This window comes from Mus caroli, chromosome 16 (genome assembly GCF_900094665.2).
Source record: "Mus caroli chromosome 16, CAROLI_EIJ_v1.1, whole genome shotgun sequence".
NCBI lineage: Eukaryota > Metazoa > Chordata > Mammalia > Rodentia > Muridae > Mus > Mus caroli.
This window is the reverse complement of record NC_034585.1, coordinates 67,630,638-67,656,130: the sequence shown is the minus strand read 5'-3', so window position 1 is coordinate 67,656,130 and position 25,493 is coordinate 67,630,638. Positions and strand designations below refer to the sequence as shown.

Here is a 25,493-nt window from a genome sequence, read left to right as displayed (position 1 = left end):
CTGGTAGGGGCACTCAGAGGACAGTCAAGTCAGGCTCCCACCTGTAAGCACATCATAGCATAGTAGTGTCAGAACTTAGCGCACCCCCTCCCCCATGAGAAGGATCCCAAGTTGGGCCAATCATTGGACCTCCTGTCCTTCAATCTCCTCTCCATTTTTGTCTCTGTAGTTCTTTTAGACAGGAACAATTCTGGATCAGGAATTCTGACTGTGGGTTAGTAATCCTGTCCCTCCATTTGAGTCCCTGTCTATCTACTGGTGGTGAACTCTTGATTTCTCTTTCCCCAATGTTAGGCATTTTGGCTAAGGTCATCCCTAATATGCCCTTGAGAGTGTCTCACCTCCAGGGTCTCTGGTACTCTTTAGAGGGTCCTCCCAACACCCATTCCCTGAGATAACACTAAACATAATTTAAAAAAAAATCATATGAAAATTCAGTATTATAGTATACATCTAGACACAAACAGTAAGAGTTAAAATGGAGTCTTCCTATAATGGGGCAAGAAGGCCCCATTTAGACCTGAAAGGCTAACAAGTAAAAAGCCCAGTGCCAGGGACGAGTTACTTCCTTTGGAACTACTGAAAAGTGAGGTCATAAAGCTCCCCAAACATCCTGATGATCTCCAGAACTTGACAGTAAACGTCTATTACTGATAACACCACAGACTTGAGTCATAGTACAAAGAGAAACAAAGTTTGTACTGACCTGGAAATGTTTCCCTACCGGGAATTTTCATTGTGATGGAAGGTACTATGCAGATTAATGGGGGAGAAAAGCATCAGTCATACCCAGCTATTTACCCTGTAAGCTGCAATAAAAACTGTCCTGGCAAGATATGTCTACTGATGACATTTTGGCACAATATCATCGAGGCAAACAACCACTTTATAATCTGATTTAAGGGTCACCCAAGAAGATAAAATCCATACCTTACACTGTGGTTGGATCCAGAACTTATGGCTAGACAGGTGATAGGCCTTAGGGCAGAATCTACTGTTATTGTTTTGCTAGTCATAATAGATAGAGTATGGCTAACTAGACATCAAATTACTTCTCATTGTACCCACAGATGAAGGCACTTCTAAGCCACACCCAAGAGGCTTCTTGGTGCAGTAGATGATGATCAACACAGAGACTCACAACTAGCTAAGGCAGAAAGTATATGACCGCAAGATGTTCAGTCCTAAATAAGTACATCAAATACTCCCTATTCCCAAGGCTCAGGGATCACTATGGAAGGAGAGGCAGAAAGCTGGAAAGAGCCAGAAGTGGTGAATGACTACAAGGAAGCAATGTTTTCTTTAAGCAGCAGGGCATTTGCAAGCACTTATGAACTCATGGCAGTTTGACTACATGTACAAGACCAGTGGAAACCAAAGCCAGTTTCAAATCTTAGCTTGGAGATGGGGGGGTGGGTGGATGAGTGGAGGGGGATGTTAAGACATGAAGTCCCAACCCTAGCTGAATAGCTACCAGCAGTTCTTAGCTGCTGGGAGAAGACAGATCAGTTTTCTCGAAGAATGTCACTTCTTATAAGTCAACTCTGCTCCAATTAAGGGCACACACTCAGAAAAGCTTGAGGGACAAAATTAACCGTGATAGAAACAAAAAAGGATGTGTGATTTTATGGGAGGGAATGGTTAGTTAGAAAGATAATGGAGATGGATGGTGAATATGATGAGAGTGTGCTTATCAAATTTTCAAATAACTAATAAAGATAGTATTATTTTAAAAAAATTAAGAACACATGAAACTATGATATAGGCCATGCATTCCAAAATCAAAGTTAATTAAAGTGAAATTATGGTAAAGAGGCATTTTGAATTTTGCTCATTTCTAGCTATGCTCTATACATCTTGAGGACTGTTATATTTATTTTGAGATTCCAGAGTTGTGACCAAATTAGTTTTGTAGTTTATTTTCTTTAAAACTATATAACATGACAGATTTTACATCATTTTAGATTGGAGGTATTAAGGCATTATCATGAAAGCACAACTTTAGTTACAACATGGCAGAGAATAGAAAGAACACTTACTTACAAGTTGGGCTCTGAAAAATATCGATCAATTTGGATAATGGAGTTTAAGTCGTGGTCCTTTAAGATAGCAATTAGGAAGCTTTTGCTTTCTAACACTCACAGTATTCTATTACCTTATATAAAAATGCAATAAACAAGAGCAACAACAAAATAACAGCAACAAAACCTTAACATTGAAACCTCATCTTGGAAAACTTTCCTCTGCTAGTTCCTACAGATGCTGAGGACAGGATGGATGTGACATGACTGATCACTCCTCAAAGTAACTTGAAAGGTCACCGGAGCTTTGGTCTATGAGGACAAGAAATTCTGTGCTACATAATTCTTATGGAAGAAGCCACTGTGAACCGGAGACTCTTAAGAAAAATTCAAACAACTGCAGACAAAACTCTGAGATAAAGTTAGATTTCTGAATTAAATTTCTATAATTCAGAAAAATATTTTGGCTTTTTGTTAAAAGAAATCTCAACATTATCTCATAAATAACCCAAATGTTCTTGCTTTCATTTGAAGTAAAAAAAAAAAGTAAATTTTAAAATAGCAAATGAACTTTAACAGTGAAATCTGGCTACTTTGCATTCTAAAGTCTAAGCAATTTTGTGTGTCAATATTTATATATCTGCGTTGATGGGGAAAAACTCTTTTCACCCTACAGTTATGTAAAATGTTTGATTAATGTTTTTTATTACATATTAAAATTCAGTGTTTAAAAAGATAACTTTCTTTTATCAGAAACTTCAAATTTACATATTATTTTATCATAAATTACTTGCAAGTGTCTGCAGCATTTCATTTCAAAGCATTTCTATTTAATGTTTATTCTCAAAGAAATGGAAGGCTTATTCAAGGCAATGTTATTTATTGATTTTCCTTTGATCTGTAGCTTGTCCTGTAAACTATGCATTGCGTTTCTGTCTCACTCACATATGGGTTTGCTGACTGACTGAACTCTCAGATTTTTTTTTGTGGTTGAGAAGAGTTATTTTTGATACAGTGAGAGATATGTTAAAAGAGTGTTTGAAGTGTTAAAGCATATATCTGGGCCAACAAAAATGAAGACCATGTTCTCAATTTCGATCATTTCCCAAACTGCAGGCAGGATTTCTTGTGTCAAAGAAATCATTGTGAGAAGTGAGGATAGGTGTGGAAAGGTGGTTTATAGCATGTGGGTTACATTAAAACGGATTGATTGAAACAAGAATTAAAACATCTCCAAGTATGACTTTTAGAGGATTTAGTTTTTTTCTCCATTCATACAAATTGAGCCTCTCTCTCTCTCTCTCTCTCTCTCTCTCACTCTCTCTCTCTCTCTCTCTCTCTCTNTCTCTCTCTCTCTCTCTCTCTCTCTCTCTCTCTCTCTCTCTCTCTCTCTCTCTCTCTCTTCCTCCCTCCCTTCTCCCATCTCTTTCTCCTCTCCCCCCTTTTTTTCCTTTGTTATTCACAATCAGCTCATTCTCTGAGTTTTCTTTTTCCTCTTAATCTTTGCTTGAGCCTTAATACTGAGAGTGTGTGTTTTGGTCACGGGTAACAATCCACTTGTCAAATTTTCATCGTAAATTTACCTTATAATAAACAGATAAAGACCATCAGTTTTACAGGAGAGTGATAAGCAAGAGTCAGAGGCTGAAGTTGTTAAAAAGGCATTAGTAGATCACCAGTTATTACTGCTCAGGCTAGAGTGGATAATAAGCTTGTCCATTCATATGCCCAACCCTGGTATACTCTTTTGTCACCTTTGTCTTGTGACAAAGGTCTTAGTTTTATTTCCTTCCCTTCTTACTCTGCCCTGGCTAAAATGCAGAATATGCAATATCTACTAAAGATGAGGTATCTTCATCTTAGTATGCTTAGACATTTAAGCATATGCTTGAGAAGAAAATACATTCCAAGAATATTTATAGACATTTCTATTGTTACTATCCCACTCACAGCTGAAAGGTAATCAACAGCAGAATGTGTAAGCGAGTCTATATGCACACAAAGGAACACTATCCACAACACTGGGGCAATTCTCATACATAGAGTATCAAGTAAAAGTAGCCAAAGTCCAAATAAATGTGTGCTGTGTAACTATGACTCTGTCTTTAAAAGGAGCAAAATCAATGTATAGACATAAATGATACAGTAGCTGCTATGTTTAATGAGAGTCAATATTTCTCCCTTCCCTGTCCTGCCTCCACACACTACCATATACTTCTCTAATCTCCTTCAAATTCATGTCTTCCTTTTTTAAATCAATTGTTATTGCATGGGAATATATGCAGGGAAATATATATATATATTTCCCTGGGGACGTACACTTCTCTCATTTCAAGCATTCCTCAATTGCCTGTAGTTCTTTGTCTAGGGTTGAGGCCTTGTAGCTTGTTCTTATGCATTTTTGCATACTTATTAGTGTCCTCCTTCTTCAGCTAATGTTTTGGTAGTCATGGAGAGACTTTATGGGTCTAGCTTAAGATCCTACCCAGATATTTGCTCTTACAACAAAGTCCCCAATATTCTGGCTCTTAAAATCTGTCTGTCTGCACTTCTGCAATATTCTCTGCAGAGGTTAGGTGTGGGACCTTATACTGGGCTCCACAGCTCTGTATTTTCATTGGTTGTAGTTTTTCTGTTATGGTCTTTGTTGTAAAGAGAATTTTTCTTGTTTAGGGTTGAAGACTACACTTAAGTGTAGGTGTAAGGGCAGATGTTTATATATTATGATAGGGAATTTTATGGTTTAATAAACTAGTTGTAGATTCTTGTTCAATAACTACGAAAGTTTTACTACGAAAGTTTTATTAGCTAGAGTTCCAGTACCAGGCCTGGTATCCCTCTAGTTGAGTGGGTCTTAAGTCTAATTAGACAGCAGTTTATTACTGTCAAAGTATGTGTGCGACTACTTCACACACAGAGCCATGCTGATCATCGATGCAGTTCATAGGCATCATAGCTGGATCGGACTGTTGACTGCCTCCTCCTTTGAAAATTTGGGCAGTGCCTTCTGGTATGATGAAAGCAAGTGCTTAGCAAGGGAGAATTCACTTCCAGCTCAGTGGTCTTTGGTCTCTGCTTCTGCTGTAAACGGTGTCATGAACAATAGGGTACCTTTTACCATTGTTGAATTATCATGGACAAACCATGTTTGCTTACAACATTATCACCAAAATCTTTCTGTCCAGTTTAAATGAAAAGTAAAATGTTGACTACAGAAGTTTAAAATCAATTTAGGTAACTTTTATTTGTCACTCCTGCACAAAGTTATGTTCCTGTATTTTTATCCAAATAAATGGTATGATTCAAATTGATTGTTAATTCTCTCCAGCTCCACATTTAACCATGTCTTCTTGTATCCCTTTTCTCATATTCAAAATAGATATGTAACCTGAAAAATTTTAGCAACATTCTCTATATTTACTAAATTCAAGTTGTCCATCATAGTTAAAAAACCTTCAAATTATGGTTTCAGTGTTTTAGAAACATTTTTTGTATAGCCTTAGATGTCCTGGGCTTAGCTCTGTAGACCAGGCTGGCCTCAAACCAAGAGATCCATCTACTTCTGCCTCCAGATTGCTGGGGTTAAAGCTCTGCACCTTTGCTTGGAGAGTATGTTCTTGAGACAAAACCTTTATATACATTTTCTGGAAAGGCATATTTATAAAATATTTCATTGTTAATTTTTTCAAAAGGGGAATATTACAGGAACTTATGATTGAAATTCATATATCAATTTACAGTTTAGGGACAAAAATGATACTATGTGATACTACTACTGACAGTTTAGGTAATAATTCCTAGGTAATTTCTTTAGATTTTAGAAAAGAATTATATAGAATGGGAGGACTATAGGTAGATAATCAATTTTGGCATAAAATTTATATGGCCTCTACTCTTATGAAAAAGTTATATAAATAAATGGCAAAACAAATTTACTAGAAAGCAATATCGAATCTGTTTTGCAGAATGTCTTTGTTCTTAGATGGGTAAGTTGAAAGGAAACTTGAGGTGTTTTGCTGTCTAACATGAACAGTTACTTGATAAAAAAGAAATTCTGCTTTGACTAGTATCCAACAGAGAGCTGATAAGTTAATGTTAAAAATTTAATTGTAATATATAAATATAAATATTCAACTTATATATATAGCTTTCACACACCTTTTTATATAAAACATTTTCAGATTTAATATCAGTATATATCAATGAAAATGCTGAGTTCCATAAATATTATTGAGTGGCTGTTCACAGATCACAGATATATTTCTAAAGTTTGAGTTTACAAGGGGTGAGGGGTAGAGATGAGATGGTGGTCACCATGGGATACTCAAGGAATAGGAAGACCATAATTCGATCAGAGTATTCAATGCACAAAAGACTAATAGAAAAACAATTATTCAGTGCTCTGGGTAACTACATCTTTAACATCTTAATCTCTTGCATCCATTCTTCACCTAACTTTTAACATCACTTCAAGGAGACAGAAGTCCCCACATCTACTACTTCTGAGTATATCAAATAGCTTTTATGTAGTATATAGACAAGACTGACTGTTCTCGTGAACAAATTATTTTTTGTTCATTTTTCCACATTTCTCTGTATAGCCCTGGCTGTCCTGGAACTCACTCTGTAGACCAGGCTGGCCTAGAACTCAGAAATCCTCCTGCCTCTGCCTCCCAAGTGCTGGGATTAAAGGCGTACACCACCACTGCCAGGCCTCACATCTCTCAGTCTTAATGGCAATGACCATTGACTGCTTTTACCCTGCAACATATTTGTCACTGCTTCAATTTCAGCACAAAAATGGGAGGGGATAGTTTTTTTTTTTTAATTTTAACAAATATGAGGCTTTATTAAATGTTAGCCAAGGGGGCTGGTGAGATGGCTCAGTGGGTAAGAGCATCCGACTGCTCTTCCGAAGGTCCGGAGTTCAAATCCCAGCAACCACATGGTGGCTCACAACCATCTGCAATGAGATCTGGTGCCCTCTTCTGGAGTGTCTGAAGACAGCTACAGTGTACTTACAGTGTACTTAATAAATAAATAAATCTTAAAAAAAAAAATGTTAGCCAAGACCATGAATACTAGTCAGGGCTATATTAGCCACAGGACAGACTTATTTTAAATATAAGGTTTACAAAGGAAAAGCCACAAAGTTACAAAGTTAACTGCTTTTGGGGGTGAACTTAGCTCACATCCTGCAGTGCCTAACTTTTACAACAGACACCCTGTAGAAGCCTCAGTTATCTCCAGCAAGCGGGTTTTACAATAGCAAGACCACCAGTTAGCGCCCAGGACCCACTGTCTTGCAAGTACAACAAAGGCAGTAAAATTTGCAATAATTGTCAGTTTCTTAAGATTAGCTCAACTATTCTGAGAAAGTCATCTATTTTGGGCAATCAAAGAGATAAGAAAAACCAGCATTGAAGAACTAAGATGGAACTTGTGTGCTTGGGATAGAGGAGAAAGTATCACGAGGAAGCTGAAGCAAATAGAAATAAAGGTGTCATAGGGAGGCCATCTAATGACAACACATAGAATTAAATTTATTCTGTTGACACATATATACCAACAATATATTGCAACAGTTAAATATCTAATATATATTTAAAATTTATATACAATGTTATAGTAATATTAAAGTTTGAAAACAGAATAGATGATGTCACATAGACTAAGTAAATGTGTCTACTTTGTTGTCAGGTATAAAACACATATATAAATAGAAATATCTTTGTTTATGGTTGATTGCTTTTCAAGATAAAATGTTGTGATTGGATGTCAAAAACGAGGGATGCATTATAGTCCTGGTAAGAATCACCTGAATCTTTTTCTACAAAGAACATTGTTTTTAGAATATTTGACATAGTGTAACAATAGTCAATGATTCTTGACAATCTTAGCTACAAAACAATTCATGTTTTAAGCTACAAATAAACCATAATCTAGGAATTGGTGAATTGTGATTCTTTGGGTGGCAAACACCAGGCAATATTTCGTTCCTCAAATTGGGTATGTTTATTTCAATTTGTGTGATTTTGGATTATCTACTTCTTCCTATTTGCGATGTCTACGAGCATTTCTTGAAACTATGGCTGGTCAATTCTAAAGTAAATGATTTTGTGCTATTTTCACAGAATATTCTGGTAACTTTGTTCTGTGAGATAAGGCATAAAGTTGGAACATTTTTTAGAGTAGAAGATAGAATCTACGCATCTGAAAAATTCATTATTCGTCTCCATAGCCACTCACATAACCACATCTTGAATTACTATTCTCAGAAAAGGAGCAATTGGTCATCCTTGTTATAACAATGTGATGGCGGTGTACCTACATGCACAATATGTCAAAGGAAAAAAAATGAATCTCATTTCCTACAGTCCGCCGATTGGTAGTGCACAGGAAGGTTAAAAGAAAACTAAAATGATTTAGAAGTAGTAATGAGGACACTTAGAGGCCTGAGTCTGTGCTCAAGAGATTACTTCAAAATTGATTGAACTTATAACCACACATAAAGCAATTTTGTGTTTAACATAGCAACATTTCTACACATTTATCTGCTATAGGCATATCAGAATGTAATTGAACCAAGTAAATTGCGCTAAGCCCACTTACGTGTCATGTAGTCTTCCAAGAAAATAAGAGGTTCATTTTTGAAAGGATAAAAAAAAAAGCCTTTTGAATCAGTTTTCAGTTATTTGATACCATACTTTTAATCAGCAATATGGCATGGCTGTATACTTGGAATTTATGGCAGAATGTAGTATCCTAGCTCATTACTTCTTATATTTCTTTACTCATGTGCAAAAATGGAAATAAATAATGTTCATCAAAAATTATCTGAACTTCCATTGATCTTATGTTATCATCCTAGTTTAGGTAATACTCTTGGTTCAAAATAAATTTTATAGTTTATAGGCCCCGCTTTTTTCATTCATAGGACTTCCTTTAATTTACTTTGGTGGCATATTGTACACTGTGAAGATACATAAAAAACAGTCATGTATAATATATCCACATACTTATGATGGAAATGATGGAAAAATCACTGGATCATACACTTCTGAATATTTGTTCATGAAGATTTCTGATAGAAATATCTTAGCTTTTACTTTTTTGATTGGAAAAAATCATTTTGTTCATTTTATTGTTTGAATCTGGCCATGAGCTTTGTTCGTATAACAACACAATAGCATCTTAGATGTTTTCTTCTGTATGTTTGTGATGGACTTACGTCTAATGCAACTGTCAAATTTACTTTGCACTTGAATAAAAACAAAGAGAGATCAACTTGTCTTAGATTTATTTGTACCTCAACTGCAGACTAGTAATTCCATTCAGTTCTCACATCTGTGTTCTCTGGAGAAATACCTTGTCAGATCATGAGGACTGAAAACGAGGAAGCAGTCAGAAACCACTGTCTGAGTAAGTAGAAATGGGGATTGCAGTTGGACCTCAAGCTGAAACCAAGTCTTAATGCAAATTACACATCTTTGTAAAGGACAGCAATCTCTACCCAGAGAGTTCCACCCTAGATGTCAACACTTATTTTTAAAGGGGTTCAATATTGATTTTACTTTATGTGTTTTAGTTATTTGTCTATGGGTATATTTGTGCATAAAATGCATGAAGAGCTCATGGTTGTCAAAAGGAGACATTCATTCCCCAGGAACTGGACTACCAGATTTTCACAGGTGCAGGGAGCTGAGAACTGAAAGCTCTTCCCCAGGATCATCAAGTGCTCTTAGGCATTGAGTCATCATTACAGTCCCCATAAAAATATATATATATATATTGGATAGAGCCAGTTTGGGTGCATAAAAAACTTCACATGAGTGAGTGGTATATTTTTCTTTAGCAAAATTAGTAATTAAATATGTAATTCTTTTTATATCTTTTAAAAAGTGAATTGTCCAATGAATTTGAATTCTGAACCAGAAAAAGTGGCTATAATGGTGTTTTTCTCATTTAACTTTCCTTCTAATATGAAAATACAATTTTAAATATATTTTGCATGTTACCACTTAAAATGTTTGTTTTTATTTTATGAGTATGAGTATTTGCCTACATGTATGTATGTGAGCCAGGTAAGTACTTGTATCTTGTAAAGACTGGGAGAGGAAGTTGGATTCCCCGGAAATGGGGGTCAAGACTGTTGTGAGTGGCAACCTGAGTGCAAGGAGAGGGGACAGTAGCATGTGTATAACATGAGAGCAGAGAAGGGTTGTTTCAGGGCTGGGAAGGTGTAAGAAGAAGGGCTGGGATCACAGGAGTGCATGAGGGAATGGACACAGCAAGTCTAACAAAGTTGTAAGATGATGCATGGCAAAATCACAAGTTTGCCTACCATCTTGGAACTCAATTATTCCCACATGTATGTCTTCTATTTTTTCTGTCTCCTAGAAGTCTCAGGAAAAAATAATCATACAATATTTGAGATTGGAAGTGAGTATCTACATCGGAAGGAGGACATGTAAAATTTTCTTTCTGTGAATGGGATACACCAATCAGTACAATGAATGACATTCACTTTATGCTATTAACTTGCAATATTGATGATTTTGTTTTTAGTTACAATTCCATTGTGTATATGTACTACATACAAGTTACAAAAAATAAATGTTAAAAGAAAAAGTCAGGGAATTAAAAGGCATAATTCTAAAATATATCATATCAGGAAACATCTGATGGCTAAAGCTGTAGCCAAAGAGGAGAAGCTTAGAGGAAACCTTACCCAAGACAAAGCCAGGTATCTGATTTTATGATGACCCTGGAGCCACTTGAACCAGAGCATTTGAGTCTGATCAGCAAATGCATGAAGAAGCGAGCCAAACAGCAAGAACAGTGAGGGATTGCTTTTGGTTATGATGCTTATTATAGCTATTCAGAGTTTCTGTTGTAACAAGACAGAAACTCTTCTCATAGTCACGAGGCTGAATAAGTAAGTGTACAGGTCTCCCTTGAGCCAAATTGAACTGCAGAGAGAGGAGCCCAAGTCTCAGGTGAAGTCTAGCTGGCTGGTCAAAATTCATTATGTGACAGATATCCTGCACTATTTAATTTTATTGTAGGTTGTTTTTTTCTTTTGCCAGTATATGAACTACAACTTAAGATAGAATACGTACTCACATTTAGGACACACCAGAAAAGTAACCGGAATTTATTTAATTAAACATGAGAGATTGGGACATGAAATCATGCTACTATTATTCATAAGTAAAAAATAGGAAAAAATCCTTTTATATATTCATTTTCGATTCCCTTGGCAAGGCATTTTCCACTGATCCTTTGCTGTTTTTAGGTTACTGTTCATTCATCTCCTCTATGGCTTGCTTACATGGGAAATCTACTACTCATGCCTTGAGTCTGGTTTACAGAGATAAACTGAAAGCAAGCATAAAAGTGCACACATAAGACACAAACTACCAATTCACGCTGCCATGTGTTCTAACATAAGAAAAACAGATGACACTCAGAGGGGAAGAATGATTGGAAATTGTTCCAGAGGTTCAGACACTAAAAGTTGTGAAATGATGCCTAAACAGGCAGAGATAGTGCAGTGTGTAGTTGTTCAAAAACCCGTGTTTTTCCTTATGCTCATTCCTTTTTGACCTGACCTTTGACAAAGAAACCAAAACCATCCAGTAAATAAGAAGACAGCATATTCAACAAATGGTGTTGGTTCAAGTGACGGTCAGCATGTAGAAGAATGCAAATTGATCCATTCTTATCTCCTTGTACAATGCTCAAACCCAAGTGGATCAAGGGCCTCCATATAAAACCAGATACACTGAATCTAATAGAATAGAAAGTATGAAAGAGCCTCAAACACATTGAAACAGGGGAAATTTTCCTGAACAGAGAATTCCAATGGCTCAGGCTCTAAGATCAACTATTGAAAAATGGGATCTCATAAAATTGAAAGTCTTCTGTAAAGCAAAGGACACCGTCAATAGGGCAAAATGGCGAAGATTCTTTTTTTTTTCCTTATCCTATCTTATCTCACCGAGTTCTCAAATTTGATTCCATTATTATGTTATAAACTGACTATTCTAAAACCGACTGAAAGATTTCCCATAAACCAGTGGAAGACATAGCAAATCTAGATTATAGTGTTGATGACAAACTAGGAGCCCTTAGCCTCACACAGAGGAAAACAGACTCCCATCTTTCTACCTTGACTGTTAGTTGGCTCTGTAGACACCCCTGGGAAAGCCAGCATGATTGGTTTTCAGAGGTCGGCAAGATGTTCTCTGGGAACTTTCCGAGGATTCTGCTCTGCAAAAGGGATTACCATTAATGTGTTCACTCTGAGTATCTTTTCGTATTACCTAATTGGTTGGAGTTATTAAAAAACTTCGCAGCGAGTTGAATTTCAATTCACACCTTGTAAAAAAGGCTAAAATATGCACACAGTAAGATTCTGGTAACAGAACAAGCAGTGTTACCCTTTGGACTGACTCATTAGAACACAAAGCGTTAAAGGCTAAAGCTAGACCATGAGATTTAACAGTCAGCTCTGCAGAATAGGTGACGTACAACTTTTAACATCAATCGTCGCTTTCCCCTTAATACAGCTCATTATGGGCCAGATGGCTTAACTGTACTGCCATTTCCTGCCTGACTTTTCGCAAGACTAGAAAGTTGCCTTTTTAAAAATAAATATTCAAAATGTCAAAATAGTAAGGTGTGCAGTTTCCACAAAGAATGCTAAGCATAACTTCCCTAGCATGCTAAGCATAATGAATTACCTCAACAAAAAATGTCACAATTCAGTGAAATATGACAGTAGAATGAAGAGTGTTAAGGCGTCATTCAAACACTCAGCTGTAATTCCTTATGTGTGTCCCTAGGATCGTCTCAGTGGTAGATCTGTAGTAATTTCCCTACATTTCAACTCTACAAATGAGGAAAAAAAAACTTTTTGGATTTACAGGAGATTCAGATCAAGCCTTTGTAGATTCAAGAGTCTATGAATAACCATATTGACCATTCCTCTATGCTTTCAATGCAATATTGGAACTGTTGGTCCAATAACATGGTTTTCTCCCAGTTATTTAGCGCATGTTAACAGCTCAGAAATTTTAATTATTTAAAAAGAAGCAATATTTGGGCATGGTATTTAATAATGCTTAAAAATATCAATGAAAACCATCTGTTAAATGTCCAAAGATCTCCATACACAATTTCTCCCATGTTGTAAAAATAGGGAAGTCACAATAGCTCTACACTTATCTTTCTGCTCTCTATGTCTGTCCTAGTGCCCCCTGTTTGAGCAGCTGATGTTTGCACATAGCCTGATATATACAAGCTGACTTTTATACTCATGGTCCAGTGTTACATGTTGAAACTTGACATGTAAACATAAATTTTACAACTCAATTCTCTCATATGACATATTTCATTCCTATCCCAGAATTGAAAGGAAGGGAAGATCACCTTTTTGTTGTTTAATAGAAAATAAGATGATCTTGGAAATTAAGGAAGGGTCTTTATAAATGTTTACTAGAGAGATCTTTTGATTAGCAAATTTTAAGTACTTCTCAGAATTCTTTAATTCAATCTTTAGATTCAACATCAAGCTACACTTTAGTGAGAACATCAGAACATTTTTAAGGAAACCAGAAAGCCACAGTTTTACATAAACCTACACAGCGCCAAACAAAATTTCCTTGGGGAGCCAATAGACACAGCTTGGTGAGGGAACACTTTCTAATCAATAAAAGACATATGCAGCCTCTGTCTCTGTTTTTCTGCTATCTTCTATTATTATACTAGATGTTAGTTGACAGCTATACTGAGTACAGTAAGATGATTCTATATAAGAACCAGGAAGGGTGAAATAATTCCGACCCAAATGAACAAAATTTCTTATGTTAATCACTGATTTTCTTTTTTGTTCCTTATATCAAACCTAAACATAATGGTTAACAAAATGGTCTTAACTCTTCTGAATTATTCATTTCATATATATTTACCAAATAGACATTTGGTTTAGTGATTTTCTTATGTGAACCACTTGTCCCTATATTCTTTGAAATACCCTCCCTGTAAGTATTGAACCTATGTCAGTAAGCTGTCAGAACTTTGAAGTTTCTTACACTGGACAGTTCCTGTTCAGTCACAAGGAGATTTTGCAATGCTTACCTTTTTCTCTCCAGGTGAATATATCCCTACACCTTAGAGTTATGTTGTTTCTCATTATCTGTAAACGATAAGTTGAAATATTTCTAGTTCAGAGTTCTTAAAGTACTTTCACTGAACATTTAGTCTCTCAAAATTTAAGGCAATAGAGTCTTCACAGTTGTGCCTTCTATTTGGAAGAACTGCATACCACTTGTGATCTTAAAGATATATACTTTTTAGACTTGAGAATATTAACAAATATTTATTATTGAGATTATGATTACACCATTGCCTTCTCAAACTCACCCCAAATATACCTCCTTGATTTTTTTTCCCTAAATCATGATCTCTTTTCCCCATTAATTTTATACGTTTAACCCATTCAGCCTGTCTAATGTTACTGGTATATCTGTGGTCAGGGCTGACCATCTGTTGTTGGAAATTAATTTGTGTTCTCCTCTCTGAGGAAGACTATTTCGTCTACACTCAGTATTCCTTAGTTTCCTGGTGAGGCTTTGTGGGCTTTTTTCCTTGTTCTCATCTGCATGTCTCATTCTTGCTTGAGTTATGCATAGGCAATCATGGCAGTGAGACTTTGAAGCACAAATTCACTAGCATGCAATTATTAGTATGAACAAAAGTAGGTTTTATTGCTCTGTTCTTAGTAATAAACTTTGCTGTCATTTAAATATTTGTATGAAAGTCACTGTGAAATAAAACCAAAGAAAAATTGTGTGTGTGCACACTTTGTGCGTGCACACACACATGTGTGCGTGTGTATATTTGTGTGCTCACATGCGTACGTGCGTGCGTGTGTGCACACATGCCTTTGTCCACAGACTCCTTATTCCCTAGGTAGAGTTTTGGGCTGGGATGCTAAAATCTCATACTTATAATACTCACCATTGTCTCACATATGGGCAAATAAATAAGAATTAACAAGGGAAGGAAGGTAGAGGCAAAGTCAGTTCTGATATGCTTCAGTGTCTAGAAGTAACTATAGTGTGCTTGAATTCAGTCTTAAGCAAAGTCAACATTTTTCTAGACTCAACTCCTGAAGGATTTCAGGTATAACCAGAGGTTCTAGGCTTTAAGGGGCTTGAGTAAAGAAGAATGTAAAGAAAATTTTGGTTTCTTTAAAACCCAGTTGTTATGTGAATTTGTTTTTGTTTTAATCCCAGGTGTGGGATAAGAGGCTGCCTCACAGCAGGTGACCATGCTTTACCTCTTGCACTGGCAAGGGCGTGATTTTTCCAGCTACAGACAGTTTAATTGGTGGGGACAATGAAGAGGGAATAAATGCTAAAGCCCAGAGCTGGACAGCGGTGCCCCAAAAAAGAAGGAGGAGGAGGCGGCTGTTCCCCTTGCTCCTCCTGGATTCTGTTGTTGTGATCTAATGAGAAGTTGGAGATATCCTGATTATGAAGTTTAGGCTTGACCCAAGGAACAGAAGGCCCTTAAGCAGCAGCAAGTACTCTATTTTGTTTGTTAAAAGAGGTCTCCGCCCCCTTTCACCTCTAACCTTCTTTTCTCACCTACCTAGCATTGGAGGTTGGAAGAGAGGTAGAGGTATAAGAACCCAATAAAATAGTAAACAAATATGTCAACAGAAGAAGAACATTGTTACATGTTAATTTTGAATTTAATGTTTTGATAATTTCATGCATAAATATTATGTTTATGAAAACTTTTAAACAGCATTATTTAATAGAAATATTTTACATGTAGAAGGAGAAGAAATAGGGGAAAGATAGCATGACAGGATATTAAAAGAGTTATATCCTCAGAACAAGAAAATCCCATTAGAATTAATGGAAATTAATGTTGCTAGATGATAGCCGACATTGTAAGGATTGTGCTAGGTATGGGGTTATGGTGGACAGCTTTTCTGTTTTTACAACAAGCTCCCTCCTTTTCATGGTAGTTATTGCCTTTTCACGAGGCTCTATACTTCTTCCCGAAATGTCTTCACTCCATTAGTGAGAGTAAGGATGTGGAAGAAGATACTTCAGTGTTGTTAGAAAGGGATGCCTGAGCTTTGTGCAGTGGCAGTATCGTAGCCATGAGGTTTATTCGCGGTGTGATTATTGCTAATTGAAAAAAAAGACACATGAAGGGGCAGGAATATTGTAAGGTTGTGCATTTGAAAGAGCTCTTTGACATCACAAAAGTCCTGCTAAATTATACTGATGAAATATTTCAAAAAAAAAATTACAAAATTTCAAAAGTTTTTTTTTTTAAGGAAATGACAAATAGAGAAGAAACGTGATGATGGAATGGACCTTGTGTGTAAAAAATAGAAGTTGAACATGGAAACAAAGAGGACAATTCTGCACAGGAAAGGGAAAAGGAAATAGAAGATGGTAGCAGCATAATAAAGGGTTTAAACTCTTTTATCCGAGACAAATAATATTTTAACATTCAGTAAATAAAAATATATCTAACAAAAATAGAAAATACACCTGTACCCAATTTGCTAGAGTTACATCTTAATTGGAAAAACAAATTAAATAGAAATCAAAACCAAACTATTTATATAACAGGTTTATGAGAAAAGTGAAAATAAACTTTAAAAATATGCAAAGGCTGAAAGTTTTATTATCAGAATCATTAAAACCACATACAACTTTACAGCGACTTATAAAGCAAGTTGAATTATTCAATTTATCTAAGTTTGAGCCAGCAATTTTTTGAAGAAAAATTTAAAAATGGAGAATAGAAACTCATTCATTGCTTAAAAATCAAGAAACTATAAACTTCTCTTCACATAATATGTATTTATGACCTATATCTCTTAAAAATGTGTCTCTTAAGCACCCAAGGAGCTGAAGGAGTCTGTAACCCTATAGGTGGAACAACAATATGAACTAACCAGTACCTCCAGAGCTAGTGTCTCTAGCTGCATATGTAGCAGAATATGGCCTAGTCGGCCATCACTGGGAAGAGAGGCCCCTTGGTACTGCAAACTTTATATGCCCCAGTGTTGGGAGCTATTAAGACAACTCTATTGTCTTGATCTCCAAATTGGGCCTCCCTCCCAGAAGAAAAAGGGGGTCAAAAGCAGGCCACCGACGCACCGCTCCAAGAACAACCACAGAATGTTCCAGCCCTAAGTCAACGCCAGATGTCCTGACCACAAGATGTACCGATACCACCAAGTTCCTGCTTCCCCGTGTAGTCGCCAAAAGAAAATTTTCCGCTGCCCCATCCCTCCTGCTGAGAGGTACTTCCTTCTTTGCTTTTGCATTTCTGCTGCCCCATTCATCCTGTTGAGAAGTACTTCCCCTTTTGCTTGTGCATTTAAGCCTTGAGCCTTGCTAATACAGTGACACCTTAATGTTAATCAGACTGTTGATGTGTAGTTCCTTGCACTTGGTGTCCGTCTCTCCCTCTCCCCGATTTGGTTCTTAGGAGAAGGTCCCCTCGAGACCCTCGAATAACTGGACCTGCTGGACGGGTCACCCCAGTACAGGGTCATGCCAGGGGGAAGAAGTGGGAGAGGATGGGTAGGGAAGCAGGGCAGTTGGAGGGTATAAGGATCTTTTGGGATAGCATTTGAAATGTATATAAAGAAAATATCTAATAAATAAATAAAAATAAAGTCTCTGAAAAGTCAAAAAAATGTGTCTCTTAGATTTCTTAATCATTTGAAGGCTAATAAACCTAAAGCCAGATATCCCACAAGCACCTAACTGATACATGCTCTAATGGAGTAACACACAAAATTTGTGAAGGAAAAGTTTCTGGCCACAGAAAATCAAAGCAAGCTGCTAAATAGGCCTGGTGTGGTGCGTGCGTGTGTGCGTGCGTGCGTGCGTGCATGCGAATGTGCGTATATTGCCCCTAGATTAGATTCAGTGACGTATAATATGGGAACAGTGCTTGTTTTAAGTGTAAAATTTCCCCTTTCAGTTCACATGTTTGAAAGAGTGGTCCTCAGCTGAAGGAGCTATTCCAGAGGTTATAGAAACTCTAAGAGAAGGAGCCTCTCTGCAGGAAGTTGGTCAAATGGGATCACATTGAGACTTTACTTTCCAGCCACACTTGATGGTAATTTTTTGCTTAGTGATGGTTAAGTCTTGGCTTACTGCTTGTAGATCCAATATAACCAGCCTGCGACCATTCTATCCCTGCTGTAAGATAACGCACACCTCCATCTGTAAGTCCAAAGAAACCCTTCCTCCCTTACATTCCTTCTTTTTATGTATTGGTTCTCTGCCTCAAGAAAAGTAGCTAATATAGAATAGAACAAGGAACGACTAGATAGGACAAATAATAAAGGGATGGATGAAATGATGTAATTGTATTGCAATTAATATTCTAACTAAAAATTACGAATAAACTCATAGTAAGAGAAAAAGAGGCTTAGCTGAATATTCTTTAAGTGACTTTTCTGATATTACAACACTACTTAAACTTTTACAATGACTTTGGAACAAAATGATTAACATATAAAGAATGTTGTGTGTTCATTGTTATTAGTGATAATATTGCTTTAATTAATTGAAATGTATTCCAAATTTTGTCAGTTGAAGTGAAACAAAACCAAGTGAGTTAGAAACTGGTAGCCAGGCAAACAGCAAACTCATCAGAGATCATCAGAGAATTGTTTGGCACAATATTATGTGCAGACTGTGAAAACCTGTATATACTTGAAGTTCAAATAAGCCTGGAGTTTAACATTTTTATTTTGATGTGATACATTATAATATATTGAGTTTACAGAAATGTAGATTAAGCTTTTTTTTAATCAGAATGCAGGACCACAATCAGTGTACCATTCCCTTTTATAAATTTTAATACTTTCTCTTACTATGAAGTACAAACAGTGCTCTGGACACCAATTATTCACTTTAACAAAGAGCTAGGCAAAAGGAAAGGACGGGTGGTGATCATTAAGATTTAAATTGATAATTCTAATCCATACTTTCCCTTGGCCGGGGCGTTTCGCCATAAATACATGGTGATTCTGTAATAACACTGGCCATAAATATCCCAATGCTTTTTCAATTTACCACATGACACGTGGCCTAATTTAGAAAATCTACTACTCATTTTAAACACTTTCGGCAAAGTAGAAGATGGATTTTAACAAGTCACATGTACTTTCAGCATATGCTGATGGGGTTGTATAATAAATTTACAATGGTGGTAAAATGGTTATGCAAACAAGAGAGCTGCAAAGAGGACTGAAGCAGACGCCTTTGTGTAGAAGTCCAGTGATCCTGAATCAAGACTATTTATAGATCTGGGAGGAAAATAAGAAAATGCTGCAGATAAAGCATGTAAAATTGTCCCCATTTGTCTGAGCCAGACAGAATATTTAAGACTAGCTGTATACCATCTTACTATAAATAATTTTATATTGCCTCACAAACTACCTATTTTTGCTACTAATATTGTACTAAATTGGATGATCAAAATTACTAATTGCATCTGTATTTACTGAAATCAATGTGAATGTAATAAGGTTGTAATTGAGGTGATTAGAATGCAAATGACTGTAAAAAGTAATTCCATTCAAACAAAAAAAAATGGCACAAAGGATTTTAGAACAAAATTTTATCATGCAAAATCTTGCCCTAATTCTATATAATATTTATGGAACTATCATATTCCCTGCTTTGACAAAAAAAAGCATACATGAGGTCAACATGAGGTCTGTCTCCAGTCCCTTGTGCTTGGGTTATATGTATCATGGTACTCTAGAGAATAGAGTATTGGGGTAATGGAAACCTGTCAAGACTCGAGTGACTATTCTGAGAAATGACAGAGGCCACATCGACCTTTTGGATACATCGTTGCCTTACAAGACATCTGATAATTCTGTAAGAAAACCCAAATGCAATGTAGTAAGAACAGCATTTAGCTGTCTCTTCAAAGTCATTATGCTTGACAAGGAAACCTTTCCACTCCTCAGTCCAGACTACTCAGTGCCTGAGCCTAGCGCCACATGACTGTGAAGTTAGCCACAACCATCTGCATCATCCCAACAAAATTATTAGACATAATAGCTGCATATAGTTATTACATTTTGGGTAACTAATTTATTTAGCAATAACTTACAAGAAAATATTTGTTCTTAGGATTAGCCACTATGCCACAAGACCCATGGTGGCCTAATGCTAATATTTAGCTGTTCTATTAATTCTGAAAATATGTATATGCCTTTTGAAATAGAGTTGAGAAATATATAAACACTTAGAGAGCCAAAAAATTCTAGGATGATTTGCGTAATAAAAATAACAACATGTAAAAGATTTATGCTTTTTAAACAACATTTAAATAACATTAAAACATTTAAACACAAAAAATATGCTAACTTCAAGCAAGATGTTAAATGTGTTAAATAAAACAATAACACTGAAGGCCATAAAGCCATAAAATATCCTGAAATGTCAAGACTATCTTGAATTAAAACAGTAAAACTGAACACATTATAGTTTCTGGTTAGAAACATGAACAGAGACAAAATAAGAGTAGAGTGTAAAAACTGACCTGCAAGCCCATGAAACAAAATAACACACCTCTTTACAGTAAAGTGATTTTGACAAGAGCATCATGATTTTATATTGGGAGAAATTATAATATCTTCAGTGAAGTGTTCTAGCAAAACTGGATATCAACATGGAAATGCATAAAACTAAAGGTTTCTCTTTACGTATAGTAAAGTCAAATTAAATGGATTGAAGACTCAAAAGTAAGACTGCAAATCATGAAACTATAGAGACATAAGTACTTTGCAAAGTCGTGACATTGGGAAGGCAAGGGATCTTCTCAATTGATTCCTCAAACATCACAGACTACATAAGGAAAATTAAGCAAATTCCAAGCATAGACACCCTTGAAGACCAAAGGAAATTATACCATTCTACAGAATGGTAGAAAATATTCTCAATCTGTATATCTGACAATAAGTCATACAAGAACATGAGGGTTAACAACTCAATCACAGAATATCCAAATTCTCCTTTTCAAAGAAGACATTCAAGTAGCTAAGTTAATGGTCAATGCTACTAATCATAAATGAATGAAAATCAAAACCATAACTCATAGCACTTCACTCTCATAAAAATGTGTATACCCCCAAATATTGATGACGAGTATAGAAATGAATATATATATATATTTTTTTTTTTTCCGAGACAGGGTTTCTCTGTATAGCCCTGAGGTGTGTGCCACCATGCCTGGTTATAAATATATTTTTGCTGTAAAGATAAATTAACAAAAATATTAAATAGACAGTGTGGAATTTAAAAAGTTAAAATTCTATGGGCTTTTTTTTACATTTGTCTACATTTTTGGCATTTACTACATACTGATAACTATACTCAAGTTTATTGAATGATATTTAGCCATGAAAATAATGGATTTTTTTTATTTTTAGTAAGACAGATTAAGCTCCCTGTCCCATTCAGAGCATCTGAGCTTATGAATAATTTAATTAATTGATGAGTAGATAAATCAATATGTGGTAAAGCTTTTACTTCAAATTAGATAAAAATTTACAATTTTCATAACTGTCACAGAATTTATATACTCTATATTCACTTACTCTTCCTAATTTAAGGAATATTAGAAAGTTTACTGGCAGAAAATAGTTCTTAATATTATTTTCTGATGAATTTCCTAAATTTAAAGAATCTTTTAAGAAATTATGCACTATTTGAATTCATGTTAGTTTTTGGTTGTTCATTTAGCATAGTTTCTTCCTGTGTAACCCAAGCTGGCTTTTAATAGAGGTTCTTCTGAAATACCTCCTGTCCCACAAGTGAGGAATTTCGGGCAACAGGTGTATTGAAACCTATTCAGGAAAGCTGACACTTGTGTGAAAATGTGGGTCAAACAGAATCTTTAAAATTACTGTTTGGTTCATTCATAATCCACAACCTTAAAATTTACTTGTTTAAAATATTAAGACATCAAAATTTAAGAGTTGAACTTAAATTATTTAATCATTACTTCCACAAGTTTTCTATAATTTTTATATGACAGGCACCAAAATTCTGTTAGAAGTCACCATTTGTCCATTTTACCAGCCTAAACAAAGATAAATAAACTGTTGTTTTATATTTTATATGTTGTGTTGCTGTGTTTGTCATATAAGTGGGATCTCATAATTCAAGTTCTTGAAATGACTGCTTCTTCTATTTCTTTTCAATGAAAGGTTCATTTTACATTCATTATATGGATGTGTATGTGTGTGTGTGTGTGCACATATACATGTAGGTGTGGGTGTGTGCCTGTGCCTGTGCGTGTCTCTATGTAGATGTGATTGGTTATGCCCAGGGGAGAGAGAAGAAGGTATTGGTTCTCCTGGAACTGGAGACATGGAGGTGTTAGCTACCTGATGTGGATATATGGAATCAAATTCAAGTTCTTTGCATGAGCTGCTAGCAGCAAGCAAGCTTAACACTGGAGGCCTCTATCTTTTAGTTAACATAGTATTTAAAAAATTCATCCATGTTATATCCGTAAGTTAGTTCTACATTCTTTTTTTTTCTAGAAAAAATATGATTTAGATACATAACATTATCCAACCCATTTCTAAGTAGAACTGAAATGGACTATTCTGCATAGCTCTGCTAATCATTTGTCTACATAAGAATTTGGTTGAACATTTTGTACAAAGGAGAGCTTATGGGATATATGGTTAGTTAGCTCAAACCCCAATCAAACATTTCAGGAACTGGTAACGTGTTCTCTGATGTGGCTGTAGTATTTCACCTTCCCTCAGATGTATGAGTACACGTGTTGTCAGAATTCTCATTAGCACTGTTTATTTTACTAGAAATAAATGAATGTGTTGGTGCTCATGACTCTCTATTGCTGTGATAATCACTATGAACAACTCAAGGTATGTTTCATCTAACACTTTTGTTATAGCCTACCGGTGAGATGTCAGGGCAGGAACTTAAGCAGGGCAGGAACCTGAAGGTGAAAACGGCGGAACCAACCAACCGCAAAGGATGCTGCTTACTGGTTTAAGGGCTTGCTCAGCTTGCCTTCCTATAGTTCCCAGGGCCACCATGCCAGGAACAACACCACACAGAGAGCTGGGCTCCCCATATCAAATACTAGTGAAGAAAATGCTCTGTAGCCTTCCCCACAAGCAAATTTGTGGGGACAGTTTTGCGATTGAGGTGCCCTCTTCTCAAGTAAGTCAGGCTTGTATCAAGGCAATGTAACATTAGCCATGGAACCAGGGAATGTGTGAAGTGATATGTCATTATGGTCTTTTGTGTACTACAAGGTTTCTTTCCCCCTTTTCCCTCCCTCCCTCCCTCCCTCCCTCTTTCCCTCCCTCCCTCTCTCCCTCCCTCCCTCGCTCCCTCTCTCCCTTCCTTCCTTCCCTTTTTTGTTTTTGGTTCGAAAATAGTTTGAGTTTTACATATCCTGGTCACAGTCCGTGGCTGAGGGAAATTGGGAAAAGAACTCAAGCTGGACCTGAAGCTGAGGCTCTGAAGGAATACTGTATGTGGCTTGCTCAGTCTCCTTCATTAGATGCCTCAGGACCACTAGCCCAGGTGTACAACCCACAGTGACTTGGGTCCTCCCACATAAGACATTAATTGAGAAAATGCTCCACATAGACACCCATGGGCCAATCCGATAGAAGTGATTTCTTAATCAAGTTTCCATCTTGCCCACTGACTCAAGTGTGTGTCAAGTTGACAAAAACTAACCAATAACTAACTAAGAGTGGTGACACATTCCTAAACAATTCCAGTGTTTGTTATTATGAGGCAGGTGGTTACCAAAAGTCCATGGTCAACCTGGGTTATAGAGGAAATTCCAAAGAAACGCAAAGGATGTTTGTATTAAAATTTGGAAATTACAGTTTGTGAACTCACAACACCAGCCATTATCCCTCTGTTACGTCTCACATGATAACACATGTACACAGAATTGGGTGATTGCATATGAAATAGGTACCAACCTGAGATAGAAAGTCTCTGCCGTCCCTTATAATAGGACCAGCTTAGTCCATCTTAGTCTTTTTTGGGTCTTAAACGACTAGAGCTAGGGCTATCCCAAATGTTTTTGCTTGTATGTGGGATATGTTTTCCTAGCTGATCTTGTCTGGCCTCAGTGGGAGAAGATGTGCCTAGCCTCACAGAGACTTGATGTACCAGGGTGGGGTGAGAGCAAGGGGATCCCCACCTACTTAGAGGAGACAGGGAGGGGGAATGGAGGAAGGGTTGTGGGAGGGGGTGACAGGGATTGGACAGTGAGACAGATGTAATGTGAATAAGTAAAATAATAATGATAATAAATAATAACACATACAAGTAAAATTAAACAATTCTCCATATAGTAAACATTCATATATATATATATATATATATATATATATATATATATATATACACATATATATGTGTATATATATATATATTTGATATATCAGCTTATGAAAGCTAAATAATGACAATTTTTGTTGTTGGGAGAAGCTAAAAGGGGCTTATATAACCTTGGTTGCTGACTCAGTGATTGGCTGCTGCTCTCCTGATTCACACTGTAATCTTCTGAATGTTCTAGGCTCTTGATACAAGATTTCTAATGACTTCTGTTATTTATCTTTTCAAGTGTTTAGTATCGACCTTGCATCCTCTTTCCAGAAATATCCATTCCAATATTTGACAACTCTCAAAAAAATTCTAATCATTGAATTGTAAGCACCCCTGACATTTTCTATGCCTGTTTCTATGTAGATATATTTGCAAATATTCTTCATATATATGGTATTTTATAACACAAGGTTTTAAATTCAGATAAACTATACAATATATCTTTTTATTCCTTTTCCTACTTGAGAGCTAACTATTGCATTTGGAAAAGGAAATGCAATCGATAATTTGGATGAATACTCTTTGAGCCATGAATGCTTTTCATGTATGCAGGTGCTCTGCACACGCATGACTCAAATGCCCCACAGTCTCTCTGTTAGCTTTAATCACATACCCACGTCTGTTTTTGAGCAGCTGAGACTCATGGCACCTCCACAGGATTAAACAGCAGAAAGGCAGGAGAGTCCTAATCCTTAAGGAATGCATGCTGTTTCCTCCAGGCCAAGAAAATAGAATCCTAAGGGCATGCTTCATTAAAGTTTAATTGTATTTTAATAATAGAAGTGTAGAGCTCAGTCGGGTTGTTAGGTCACTCACTCTCTATGAAGACAGTGTCGTTAGTAACATAAGAGTATTATGATGTGTCCATGTGCAGTAGATATTTATTATAAGTCAATGAATGATGCCTACCAATGTTTTACCTTAACAGTAGGGCTCCTGTAACATCAGATAGATCTTCCAATTCTACATATAATCTTAAAAATTAAGATCCTTTCAA

The 25,493-nt window shown here is 36.2% G+C and overlaps 1 protein-coding gene and 1 pseudogene across 2 annotated transcripts in view; one reads left to right on the top strand and one right to left on the bottom strand.

Annotated features, from left to right (window-relative positions):
* The window catches only part of Robo1 (roundabout guidance receptor 1), a 997,918-nt gene that overhangs the window by 749,800 nt on the left and 222,625 nt on the right, over window positions 1-25,493 (bottom strand). The gene's annotated exons all lie outside the window — the stretch shown is intronic.
* LOC115029671 lies at window positions 16,179-16,346 on the top strand (annotated as a pseudogene).